The following is a 13,938-nucleotide window of genomic DNA, read 5'->3' as shown; positions in this document are numbered from 1 at the left end:
CTATTTTTTATTGGAAGCAGCAGAGACATAAGGTCAAAATGATCACATGATATGTATTACTTTCCTCAAGGCCCACCTAAAAAAATAAAACACATCCTCCAATCAAGCTGCCTGGGTACATCTGCTAATCCCATGGTTCTCAAAGTAGGTTCTCAGACCTACAGCATCAGTGTCATCTGGGTATTTATTTAAAATGTCACTTCTTAAAGAATGAAGTTGGGTCATTTGTAGAGACACGGATGAACCTAGAATCTGTCATACAGAGCGAAGTAAGTTAGAAAGAGAAAAACAAATATCATATATTAACACATTTATGTGGAATCTAGAAAAATGGTATAGATGATCTTATTTGCAAAGCAGAAATAGAGACACAGACATAGAGATCAAACATATGGATACCAATGGGGAAAGGGAGGATGGGATGAATTAGGAGATTGGGACTGACATATATACACTACTATGTATAAAACAGAAAACTAATGAGAACCTACTGTATAGCTTATGGAACTCTACTCAGCACTTGGTGGTGACCTAAATGCAAAGGAAATCCAAAGAGGGGATATATGTATATATATGTGTATAGATATATATATAAATAGATAGATAAATAGATAGATAGCTGGTTCACTTTGTTGTACAGTAGAAACTAACACAACATTGTAAAGCAACTATATACTAATAAAAAATAATAATTAAAAAAATGTAACTTCTCAAGTCCCACCCAAGACTTACTGAATCAAAAGGCCTGGGGAAAGTCACAGCAATCTGTGTTTGAGTTAATTCTGATTCAGGCTCAAGTCTGAAAACCACTTGCCAACCCAGATATTATATGTTGGTGAGGACCATTTGCAAAAACTTTTCCTACTCAGGGTAAACTTTGATGTACTGACCACTGAAAAGACAGATTTTACTTCTCCTGTGCTTTCTTGCTCAGTCTGAGTCTCATTTGCTCCTTTTCTTTCACTTAAGGGGCCATTTCTCTGTGTCCCTACTTCTTGGCCCACATGATTAGACGTTGACCTGAAATGTCTTCTTGGACCCAGAAACTTGCTTATTTTCTTCAACTTACACATCACTAAGACTTCAAGTGCATGCTTTGTTCCTGTGCACACAGTCCTCAAGAATTTGTTCCCTGGTGACTGTGCTGATTCATACCATTGTTACTCACTGTTCTTGTTATTTTGAACTTAAACAGAGAGATATCAACAGGCAGGGAACTTCCATGTAAGTGGCTGCAAAACAATGAACAGTAATATTCCAACAAGGTCCTAAGTGTGAAACCTTGAGCCTTGTCTCTTCTCCCAGCCCAAAGCATTCTGCCACATGTGCAGGAAACAACAGTTGAATGATGGGTTTTTGAAGAGTAGAGGGAAGTCAAGTAGCACTCAGCCTTGAAGTTAGCTCTTTCCTGCCTAAAACCAAGGGTATTTCTAAGACCTTTCCTGCCACATGAGGAAAGGGGCAAAGACCAAGCTTTATGTTTTCTTAGCAGACACTGGACAGACAGCCTCCATCAAGGAAGAGCATTACATTCTCCACTGACCATGCATTGCTCATACATGTTAGGAAGCTCATTACTTTATCTGGGCTTCTGAACAGATAGGCATAGATGACTAAAGTCAACTTGGCTGGCAGGGACAGAAACAGATGGAGGCCTTGATGGGTGAAGGCAGCAAGGCAGGAAGCCCAGCCTTCAAATAGGACCTATTGCTATTTGAACATGTGGCCATGTGTGAAATTCCTGTTCTGGTCCTCTGTGGTACTGACCATTCTTTTCTCCTTCTCATGAGGCTCTGCCTTCCCCTCCTTTGCCAGGTACATCCGTTCCCCATTAGCACATAATCCACAGGCCACAGTGTTCCAAGTGGCTCAATGTCAACTCTATTGTGGGGAAGTGAGAATTGTACTATCTAGTATTAATATTAATCTAGATAATTACACTTACTCTCCAACTATCAGGTTGAGGCAAAAAGGAGTAAACCCAGCTCGAACTCCCCTGGTGCTCCAGTGGTTAAGACTCCAAGCTTCCAATGCAGAGGATGGGGGTTCCATCCCTGGTGGGGAGCTAACATCCCACATGCAGTGCACCTCAATGAAAAAAAAAACCAGTTTTTTTTTAAGGAAAAAAATATCCAATTTAAAAAAATTAAAAATAAAAATCTAGATCAGTCAAGACATCACCAACATTCCTTTCGTTAACATAGCCAACAACAAAGGGAATAGCATATTTGTGTGAAACATAACAAAGGATCAGAAATGTGGCCTGGTTCTTTGCTAACTATGCAAATTACCTGTCTTTTATTTTCTTGACATAAAAATATTTCTTAAATATCTGTTAGCAGATAGGGCCAAACTAGTTATACAGCACCTCTATTCAGTAGGTTTGATGATGATTTGACCCGAGAGAGACATGTCAACATTCCAGAGTCAGGATTCTCCACCCTAAATGTTCATTAGGCAAACAGAACTCAGTCTATGGCTATTCGGAAGATGCTAGGCATGAAGTCTTGGGTGCCATCCTCGTGTTATAACCTTTTTTTTTGTCCTGTCTCTTCTTGTTTACCCTAAAACTCCTTCCTGCTGGACCGTCACAGGTAGAATTTCTATTTCATGGACAAGGAGAAAGAAAACATGTAAAGCCAGAGGGGCCATGACGTGGGCTTATCAGGGGCTTATCAAATGGTTTACTGTAAATAAGAGATGAGACACTTCAAGTCCTTTTTGTACTCGGGATACAGAGAGAATGAGGTGCTTGTCTTCTCTTTGACCAAAATTGAAGCCCATAGAATGCCATGGAGGAGATGAAATTTATGACGGCCATAATGAGCCATAGGCAAATAAACTGGTGGGGGACAGAGCAGAAGATATGCAGTTCAGGATATACACAGAGTAAGAAGGTATAGGAGTCAGTTGATACCAGGACAAAAACAAAAGCCATGTTCAGAGGGCTTGAGTTGTATGGATACAGGGGCACTAGTGACCAGGTGTGGACTCTTACTGCTGAAGTCTCTAGAACATCCTCAGACCCAGAGACTCTTTGTGCCAGGTGGCAATGAAGCTTGCCCTAATGATAGCTGCTGGTTTCACACTCTCCCCTTTGTTGTCCTTCAGAAAAATTTCTCCTGCTTCTCACTCCATGTGTGTCCTTAATAACTGGTCCTTTGAGTTGAACTGACTTGAGTGAGTCTCTGAAACTTGCCACCTAAAAAGTTAACTATGTTGGATTTCTTTGCTGTGAGTTTGGTCACAATGAAATGTTGAATTTTATCACAGACTTAACCTCTGAGCTCTCCTTACCCTTTTCTGTGAAATAGAGGACTGCTTCTTCTGGCTGCCAGAAAGCTGCATAACAGAACTGTAACCAAAAATCCCCCACAAGTTTTTTCACAGTCATATCCATTTTACCATTCTTCTGTAAATTGGGCTTCATGGTTTCAATTTTCTCTGTGAATTCTCTCAGCTCTGGTTCTGGCTGGCCCGCATATCTTGTTACAATGGCTCAGAGCCCCTTGCTTCTCAACGTCATGTTGATTCATGCATAAAAGGACTACAGTGAAGTCAAGTGCTGCCTTGGGACTGTCACTTTTAAAAGAAATGTCTTATATATTTATATATTCTTTCTTATTATAAAAGTTATATATGCTTACTGGGAAAAGATGGAGATAGCAGAAGAGTAAAAAGAAAAAAAAAGCCTATAATCTCAGAGAACAAAAATCACAGTTAAATATCTGTATATGTTTTATCCTTGGTTTTTTTGTACATGTTATGAAATAGTTGAGGTCATAAGGCACATACATTGGTGAAGTCTCATAATTCACTTAGAATTGTAATGTAAACATCTTTCCAAGCTTTAAAAAACTCTTTGTAAACATCAGTTTTAATAGCTGAACGATAGTCCATCAAATGGAATTTCATCACTTCCCATATACCTACTAATTCCACAGTGTTGAACATTTGTTTACAATATTCAGCTAATATAAATAATTATGTAATGGTTCTTTAGTCCATGTTTTAGATGATTGTTTTCAGATGGATTTCTGAATGTGCAATCACTGGGAATGAGTTTGCTTTCACATTTATAAGGCGCCTTTCGAGGCTTTTGTCAAACTTGGAAACTTGAGTTTTAGCAGCTTGTCCTTTGGAGTTTATCAACTCTCATGAAAATTCGATAGCTGGATAGCTGTCATGAAACCTGATGTCAGATCACCTGATGACTAAACTTGCTTCTATGCCTTGTGATTTAGAAATGTCACGCAGTAATAACCCAATTTTTCTCCTCAGAAAGTTTGACTAGATGAGTAATTTTGGCTAACCTCAGGTAGAAGTTTGGTGGAGTAGACTGCTGTGTTGAGAACTCAATAGGTTATTATCAAAAGTTTAAAAAACATATCAACACCATATACATTCTCATCTGCATCTACATCAGACACCCTCCTCCATCTTTAAGACCACCTGCTTGGCAGAAAAGGAGGGTGGAGCCTGGTGGTAGTCCGTGGTACTAAGGAAAAGGGGGAAAAAAGCAGTGATGTCACCAAGGCTCCCTGGCCATCATCTCCCTAAGTGAGAGAGAAGGCATGACTGTACCATTAGCCAGAGAGAGTGGAATATGTTAACCAAAAGAAGAGCAGGTTTTGAAAAGTAAAGGATAGTCAATAACACCAGGAAAAAAGGAGACCTCCTCATTCTTTTCTAGAGGTCAGTGCAGATGCATATTAACCATGTGACTTTGTCCTAGTCCTCTAGTCTTCCTTTTTTCAAGCTTCATGCCGGTTTTGAACACCGGACCCTAGTTTTCTCTCTCAGTTGCTCAGATTTTGTATTAGCAGCTTCCTTGCTGACATCAGGTTCTTGACCACAACCCAAAGCCTGGTTTCTCTTTTCAACTCCAAAGTAGTTCTTAACATCCTGAGGGATCTCCACCCTCCTATTCTATTCAGCACTAGTTAGGCAAGAATAAATGGCAATTCAGAATGGAGGTCAATTGACCACCTTTTGGCCATAATGCCATTACTTTAAACCAAACTAAATCACTCATGGGCCACGAATCTGTCTTCACACTGCTGCGCACTCATGCTGTCATATTCACTTCTCTCTTCAGTCTTTCCTTTGTCCTGCACATCCTGCTTTGCCCCTGCAGCTCCCTGCTTCCTGGGCCTCCTGGCCTTGTTATCTTTCTATGCCCACACTTTGCTTTTGAACTTGATAGCAGAAGCAACTTCCCTTGGCACTCCTTAGGACATGCTTTGCACTCAGCCTCTGTCTCCTTACATTTCTGGCTTACCTGAGTCCTTGGATCCTACTGGGATGATCACTCACCCAGTTGGAATCTGCCTTTCCTCCTTAGTTTACCACCATAAACCCTACCTGCTATCATGGTGATGGAGGCTATGCTGATCTTGCCATTTTCCCCCAGCGTCAAATCCACCATTTTAAACCAGTCATATGTGAGCTGTGGGATGCTCTTTTTTTCCCTACCCTTTGACATGCTCTTTGGAAGCTCCTTTCTGAAGTCCTTTCAAATGCCAATCTGAGACTGCTTCTAGGATAGTCAGGTTGTTCCCTAACTATACTTGAGGTGGGAATTTTATGTAGTGACTGTCAATCTTGTCAATTCACTCTATCGTCTGAGTTCTTGTGTGATGCTGTTGAGTGACTCCCTATATAATACATACTGTTGTATGAACAATTTCTCAAATAATTTCTCAAGCAATTTCTCAGTAGTTCATTATAAACTTCATTGTAACATCTTTAGCTCTGCATACACATGGACTTTATATATGAAGTAAATAATTTCAAGAATCTTTATTTCTCACATACTTGTTTGGTAGTAACATTAAGGGATTATAAACAATTTCATCAAACACAGATCTAATTGGAAAAAATAAAGAGGAAAAAACACTATAGGAAACCCTAGCAAGGCAGTAGGTGGCAGGTGCTTAGTAGCACCGCAGCTAGTATTTATATCTGGTTGTGTTACGAGTACTGCCTTCCTAAAAAAGGTTTGGAACATTTTGGTAGGAAGGAATGCAAGGCAAGATCTTGATTTCTTAGGAGGGACAAGCTTCCTTTCTGGTGGTTCGAGCTGTGCTGAGAAGCTGGTTGGAGAGTGTGTATGAGTGCAGGAGAGTGCAGGGCCAGGAAGTGGGCAGGGACTGGGGAACCCGCTGAAGAGATGACAATGGGAGGATTCACTGGGATTTGCCCTGCTGAGCCTCAGCTGGCAGAGCCCCCAGGGGTCAGACTAGGGGCAGCTGCTTCATTGGATTTAGAACAATAAAAAGGCTATGGTCTCCTGATAATTACTTGCCTAATAAAAAATGCTAAATCCTGGCTAACCAGAAATATTATCTCATAGTTCTCTTCATGATATCAAGTATAAGGTAAAAAAAAGAGAAAAATCCATCTGGGCTTTCTTTAGCTTGAATTTTTTTGCCAATTGCAATGTTACCAAGGGGCTTTTCCTAGTAGCCCATTTATGGATCCTGGAAACATCAGAAGAGAGGGTTGGTAAGTGCCCCAAGGGATCTGTGTTAATTGTCCCCTCAGAGTTTGAAAAGATCAGGTCCGTTTACCCTGAATATCTCACTGCCAAACACCTCTTGGTGTCCACGGATAGAACCGTGCTTGATCTGTAGGATGTGGACACCTACCTCTAGCCCTTGTTCCCATTTTCCTTTCTGTCATGGCCTTTAAGTTATAATGTTATAACATTCAGCCCTAATGCTCCTAGTGCTCCTGTTATGTTTGGCCCTAATGCTGTATATTCTGATCACACTGAACTTCCAATATCCATTGTATATTCATTCAACAAGCTATTAGTAGGTTCCTAAAATATTCTCTAGGAACTCATGACTTAATTTTAGTAAACAGGCAGAAGAGATATAAAATACTGGTAGAGCTTAAAAAAACATGAGCTATTTGGCTAACATGTGACCCTTCACAGATGCACGGACTCCCATAATCTAGTGAAAATCTTTGTGTTTGAAGATTCACAGGGAATCACTGAATTCATGCAAATAAGTATTGGTTCTTCAATTAGTTGTAGTCCAAATGAATTGATTAGCCCCTGAAACATACTTAATAGATGGCTGCCTGTGGGTGAGTTATCCACTTTGAAGTTTTTTTTCTCCTAATTATGTATTTATTATAGGCTAATGCCCATGGTAAGAAGATAAGGCATTATCTTTGGGAAAAAGAAAATGTATTAATATTTTTAACTCACTAACTTATCAAGAAAAGCTACCCTAATGCCCTGCTCTTCATGCATATATGACACACATTACAGAAGAGAATTTAGGATGGCTGTTGAAGGCATCCAGCTCACTTACTAGTAATTAATGTCTAGACCCAGCGCCATGCGGTGAGTCAATTTCCCCTTCAATTTCCCCTTCAGTCATGTCCCCTATGACATGTGGGCATTAGGATTTCTATCAGTTTTAAATCCCTTTGAAATTCTCAGTTGAGAAGTACTGAATTAGTACAAAATGTCTACCCAAAAAAAAAAAAGGCTAACTCTTTGAGTTTATGAACATACCATGAGAAGTAAAGCTTAATTTTTGAGGTGATGGTATCATTGCCAAAGTACACAAACAATCTCAGTTCAGTTCAGTTCAGTCGCTCAGTCGTGTCCGACTCTTTGCGACCCCATGAATCGCAGCACACCAGGCCTCCCTGTCCATCACCAACTCTCGGAGTTTACCCAAACCCATGTCCATCGAGTTAGTGATGCCATCCAACCATCTCATCCTCTGTCATCCCCTTCTCCTCCTGCCCCCAATCCTTCCCAGCATTAGGGTCTTTTCCAATGAGTCAACTCTTTGCATGAGGTGGCCAAACTATTGGAGTTTCAGCTTCAACATCAGTCCTTCCAATGAACACCCAGGACTGATCTTTAGGATGGACTAGTTGGATCTCCTTGCAGTCCAAGGGACTCTCAAGAGTCTTCTCCAACACCATAGTTCAAAAGCATCAATTCTTCGGTGCTCAGCTTTCTTCACTGTCCAACTCTCACATCCATACATGACCACTGGAAAAACCATAGCCTTGACTAGATGGACCTTTGTTGGCAAAGTAATGTCTCTGCTTTTAAATATGTTATCTAGGTTGGTCATAACCTTCCTTCCAAGGAGTAAACATCTTTTAATTTCATGGCTGCAATCACCATCAGCAGTGATTTTGGAGCCCAAAAAAATAAAGTCTGACACTGTTTCCACTATTTCCCCATTTTTTTCCCATGAAGTGATTGGACCAGATGCCATGATCTTAGTTTTCTGAACATTGAGCTTTAAGCCAACTTCTTCACTCTCCTCTTTCACTTTCATCAAGAGGCTCTTTAGTTCTTCTTCACTTTCTGCCATAAGGGTGGTGTCATCTGCATATCTGAGGTTATTGATATTTCTCCCGGCAATCTTGACTCCAGCCTGTACTTCTTCCAGCCCAGCATTTCTCATGATGTACTCTGCATATAAGTTAAATAAGCAGGGTGACAATATACAGCCTTGACGTACTCCTTTTCCTATTTGGAACCAGTCTGTTGTTCCATGTCCAGTTCTAACTGTTGCTTCCTGACCTGCATACAGGTTTCTCAAGAGACAGGTCAGATGGTCTGGTATTCCCATCTCTTTCAGAATTTTCCACAGTTTATTGTGATCCACACAGTCAAAGGCTTTGGCATAGTCAATAAAGCAGAAATAGATGTTTTTCTGGAACTCTCTTGCTTTTTTGATGATCCAGCGGATAGTGGCAATTTGATCTCTGGTTCCTTTGCCTTTTCTAAAACCGGCTTGAACATCTGGAAGTTCACGGTTCACGTATTGCTGAAGCCTGGCTTGGAGAATTTTGAGCATGACTTTACTATCATGTGAGATGAGTGCAATTGTGCGGTAGTTTGAGCATTCTTTGGCATTGCCTTTCTTTGGAATTGGAACGAAGACTGACCTCTTCCAGTCCTGTGGCCACTGCTGAGTTTTCCATATTTGCTGGCATATCGAGTGCAGCACTTTCACAGCATCACCTTTGAGGATTTGAAATAGCTCCACTGGAATTCCATCACCTCCACTAGCTTTGTTCGTAGTGATGCTTTCTAAGGCCCACTTGACTTCACATTCCAGGATGTCTGGCTCTAGGTGAGTGATCACACCATGGTGATTATCTGGGTCGTGAAGATCTTTTTTGTACAGTTCTTCTGTGTATTCTTGCCACCTCTTCTTAATATCTTCTGCTTCTGTTAGGTCCATACCATTTCTGTCCTTTATCGAGGACAATCTCACTTAGTTAAAATTAACTCATTTGAATGGTCCCACTCTGTAAGCAACCAGAAGACATAGGTGTGTAGGTCATGTGCACCTGTTGAGCCAAAGCCTCGGGCAGAGACCAGCACCAGCAGGTCACTGGTCCCTGTGGCCACATGTTTGGGCCTGAGGGCTCTGGGCTCTACTTAGGAGAGAAGGTAGCATTTCCCTTGCTGCTCTGTTTTAAAAGCAGAATGACAGCATGAGTGACCTGGTGGTCAGGGAATTAACACTGGGGCTTGGACATCAGGCTATCTGAGCCCAGATGCCACTTGTTTGGTGAGATGCTGAGAAATGGTGCAGCCCAGAGCCTGGAGACGTGGAAGATAGAGGGCGTGTTGGAAACTGAACTGGGTGCAACTCTTCCCCTGGTGGACATGGAGACCTAGAAAACTGGGCCTTGCACTCCAGGTTATTTCCAAGCAAACTGGGGTGAACCCTACTCTGCAGGGATGCATATAATTTTTAGGGATTCTCATCTTATCAGACTTTGACCCTACTGATTCCTTAACTGATGTTTTAAAGTTTCTACTTCTAAGGAAACTAGGTAGTCATTTGTATTAGATCTAAAAGTCTAACACTTCATGATTTTAAAGGAGGAGATATTTTTCCTTTTTAATTTTTTTAACTTTTTATTTTATATTGGAGAATAGCCGCTTCCTGAGAGCCATTAATATGCCAACTAAGAGTTTAAAGGTGAATTCCAAAAAGTGAACTGATCTGAGTGCTTCATGAACTGATTTGACTGCAGGGCATATGTATTAAAACCTAAAACCTATGTTGTTGTTTAGTTGCTAAGTCATGTCCAACTCTTTTTGCGATCCCGTGAACTGTATAGCCTGCCAGGCTCCTCTGTCCAAGGGATTTCCCAGGCAAGAATACTAGAGCGGTTTGCTGTTTCCTTCTCCAGGGGATCTTCCCAACCTAGGGATCAAATCCACATCTCCTGCATTGGCAGGCAGATAATCTACCACTGAGCTACCAGGGAAACCCAAAACCTATGTTACATGTTGTTTTTTCCTATGTAATTTATCAAGATGATCTTTCTGTGTGGTTAAAGATTAACCTACACCTGTTTTCCAGTCATCAAATATATGAAAGCTTAATTTATTTAACTCCCTTGTATGTCTAATAGTTTTTGTTTTATGTGTTTTCAGGGGCAGAGTCAAGTTTGTGAGATCAAAATTTTATACCATTTTAGGAATCATATTACAAAATTATGAACATAAAATTGTTAGAATCTCTGCATGTTTTCTATTACTTTTTCAATTTAGATTTTTTTAATAAAACACAAATATGAATTTCTATCTTCCTCTTAATATCTTTGCTCTATTTGATAATGAAATTGAAAAAAGTGGTTTTTTAAATTAATAAACTGAATATTTTTGTCATTTTGTCTTTGTCAGCTTTTCTTGTATTTAGTCAGAGAAATATGAAAACTTGAGATGCCTGGCCCTATAAAAAGTTACTTTAAACTACTTCTGAAAAGGGTTCACACAGCCTACCAATTAAGAGCTAATTCAAAAGAAAGATTTTAATAATTGCCATAGTATTTTCAGAAATAATCATTAGCGTAATAGCAACTAGCTAACACTGAGGACTTACTATGTGCCAAGATTTGGAGCTAAGCACTTGATATGGATTATATTTTTTAAAAACAAAAAGCAGATAATATCAAAACAGTTTATTAATAGTCATATTTGTAGATGTGAGGCGGAAATATTGAACAGTTTTGTGTGTGGAGTCAGCTTAGCATCTGTGTGGATTGCTGGTCTGGTCTCCTCATAGGATGCTTCCTCCTGCAAGGCTTGTGAGGAAGAAATCCACAGACTGTAAATGTGATAACAAAACGGAGTATATTGTGTGAAACTGGGGGCATTTTAATAAGAGATGGACAAATTTCACATCAGGAAATGTTAGCATGATGCCATGTTATTCTGGCTTCCCTGGAGGCTCAGCGGTAAAGAATCCGCCTGCCAATATAGGAGATGTGGGTTCAATCCCTAGGTCGGAATGATCCCCTGGAGAAGGAAATGGCAACCCACTCCGGGTATTCTTGCCTGGGAAATCCCAGGGATAGAGGAACCTGGCGGGCCACAGTCCATGGGGTAGCAAAAGAGTTCCACACAACTTAGCAACTAAACAACAACAATGTTATTCTAGCCTGTGAATGACCTATAAGTGTCTAGGTGGTGTAGGAGCTCAGGGCACAACTGTACATCCGCTCATGCCCTTGGCATTGATTCTACAGGATTAGTGGGGCACACTCTCCACCCCCAGACCTCTCCCGCCAGGTGCCAAGATGCACAGGTGCCTGGAAGTATTGGATTGGTGGTAACTCATGGAGAGGGGGATTCGGGAATCAGGCAGTGGGGTGGTGGCCTGAGGTCCAAGAAGGCGGAGCAGGGGAGAGGGGTGGAAGAGGAGGACGCACCTGGGACATGTGACGGTGGGACCCACAAAGGGCTCTGAGTTCGCGGCCCAGCCCTCAGCCACTGCGGAGAGGGGAGCTCTGGTTAGTTAACCAGGGCGCAGTATTATAGACTCAGCGGACACTGAAAACAAGGGGTGGCGGTTGCTCTGTGGCTGCTGGACGATGGCGTGGAAGAGCCAGGGTCTGCACCCTTTCCAGGAATGCCTACCCTCTGGGCATCCAGGCTCTAAGCGTTTAGAGAATGAGCGGGGTTTTGGTAACCACCATCCCCACCACCCCCAACGCAGCACCGCTCTTCTTAGGGCTCTACTCCTACTCTATCCGCGACAGGGTGGCTACAGCGACAGTTTCCCGAGGCCATTCCTACCGGCGCTGCAGCATCTTGCCCCCTGTGACCTCAAGGTCCCCAAAGACTCCTCTTAGGGGCTTAAGCTGCTCTGATCTCTTCAGAGTGCGTACTGCGCGACTGCCAGGCAGAGCTGCCGGCCACCTGCTGTCGGAGGACATCAAGAGGGCTCCCCTGTCTGCTCTGCCTTGCTTTCAACACCTCCTTTCCCCCAGCGCCCCGGGCTGGAGGCTCTCCCCAGAAAGGGAAGGATTTATGGCGAGGGGCGTGGCGCATGCCGTTCCCTATAAGAATGGAAGCTTTGAGACAAAGTCCAGCTTTTTACTTTGCCTATTATCTTTTCAAGTCTGATGAATGCGTCCACAAGCAGACGATTTTCCTGGACGTTAGCAAATACTCTGGGTCTTTTTTTTTTTTTTAAGTGTTTTGAAATTCAATTTTATTTGTAATCAAATATACTTTGGGTCTTTCTGGCCCCTCTGCCAACACCGAGATGAACTCCGAAGCTCTCTCTTTCATTAGGTGCCTCCGAGGCCCTGGAAGCCCAGACTGGCAACGCTTTCCATTAGGCACCTCTGTCTCGAGCCACTGTTTGAAACTATCCCCAAGGCTATTGTATTCAACCTTTATTTAAAGATCATTTCTACAAGGCATCCAATTTCTGTGGCTCCCCTGGGCTGCGGTTTTGAGACAGGCTTCACAGTATTTACTGTTTATAGTTTTGAACTGACAGCTATTTAAGGGCAAGAGATTCCAGCTGCCGCCACCCTTCACAACTTTTGCCACCAACGTGTTCGCGGTAAAGAACTAGCCGGAACTTTGTGAAGCGGAGGAAACAAGTTTAATACGGCAGAGGAGAAAGAGTTTCGATTTTGGAGTTATTTTCCTGCTGATATTTGCTGTGTCCTCTGACACATTTGAATATGAGGTGTTGTCACCAGTGGCATCTCGGTGGTCTACAGTTATAATTATTTACTCATGGAGCATCTGGGGTGGTCAGCTCTGCTGGGGTCACTCACATTCATAAGTGGGTGACTGGGATAACTGATCTCTGCTCCCTAAGCCTCAGCCTCCAGCAGTCTAGCCTGTGTCATCTGAGTGAAGGCAAGCGCAGCAGAAACTCTCATAGCTTCTTCAGGACTAGGTTCAAAACTGTCTCATTGTCAAGTCCAACAAACTCTGTTAGTCAAAGAAAGTCTCAAGGTCAGCCCATTTTTAAGACCCTAAGAAATAAACTCTAAGAAGAACAGAAATAAGAGAGGATATAAATATATGTATAGATGATTCACTTTTCTATACAGTAGAAGCTAACACATTATAAAGCTACTATACTCCAATAAAAATTTAAAAAGAAAAAAAAGAACAGTGAAGTCACAAGACACAATGGATGTATGGATACAGGGAGGGTTGAAGTATTGGTATTATTATCAGTGTAACCTACCAAATTCTGTGCATGCCTGTCCTCTTTTCCCTTAGAGTTCTTAGAAAGTGAAAGTGTTAGTCACTCAGTTGTGTCCGACCCTTTGTGACCCCATGGAATGTAGCACACCAGGCTCTTCTATCCATGGACTTCTCCAGGCAAGATTACTGGAGTGGGTAGCCATTCCCTTCTCCAGGGGATCCTGCCGACCCAGGGATCGAACTGGGTCTCCCATATTGCAGGCAGATTCTTTACCATCTGAGCCACTTAAGTTTTTAAATTGTGTCTTATTCACCTTTTGGTCTGCCAATTCCTAGGACTGCCCTTGTATGTAGATGGTGCTTGGTAAGTAACCTTGTGTAGGTTTGAGTAGGACTGTACTCAGAATAAGCTCTGACACTCCAATGGCATTTTAAACTTTTTCTTATAACAGTCACATCAGTACTAG

General features: G+C 41.9%; 1 long non-coding RNA gene across 1 annotated transcript; it reads right to left on the bottom strand.

The window, feature by feature from the left end:
- Positions 1-12,894: 12,894 nt before the first annotated feature.
- Positions 12,895-13,554, bottom strand: LOC145522800 (uncharacterized). Its single transcript, XR_014066174.1, has 2 exons — positions 13,512-13,554; positions 12,895-13,249 (listed from the first exon to the last, which is right to left on the bottom strand). It is a non-coding gene; the product is annotated as an uncharacterized LOC145522800 (long non-coding RNA).
- Between the last annotated feature and the right edge of the window lie 384 nt (positions 13,555-13,938).

Source organism: Giraffa tippelskirchi, chromosome 10 (genome assembly GCF_054371585.1).
Source record: "Giraffa tippelskirchi isolate mGirTip1 chromosome 10, T2T-mGirTip1v1.2.pri, whole genome shotgun sequence".
NCBI lineage: Eukaryota > Metazoa > Chordata > Mammalia > Artiodactyla > Giraffidae > Giraffa > Giraffa tippelskirchi.
This window is presented reverse-complemented; position numbering and strand designations above follow the sequence as displayed.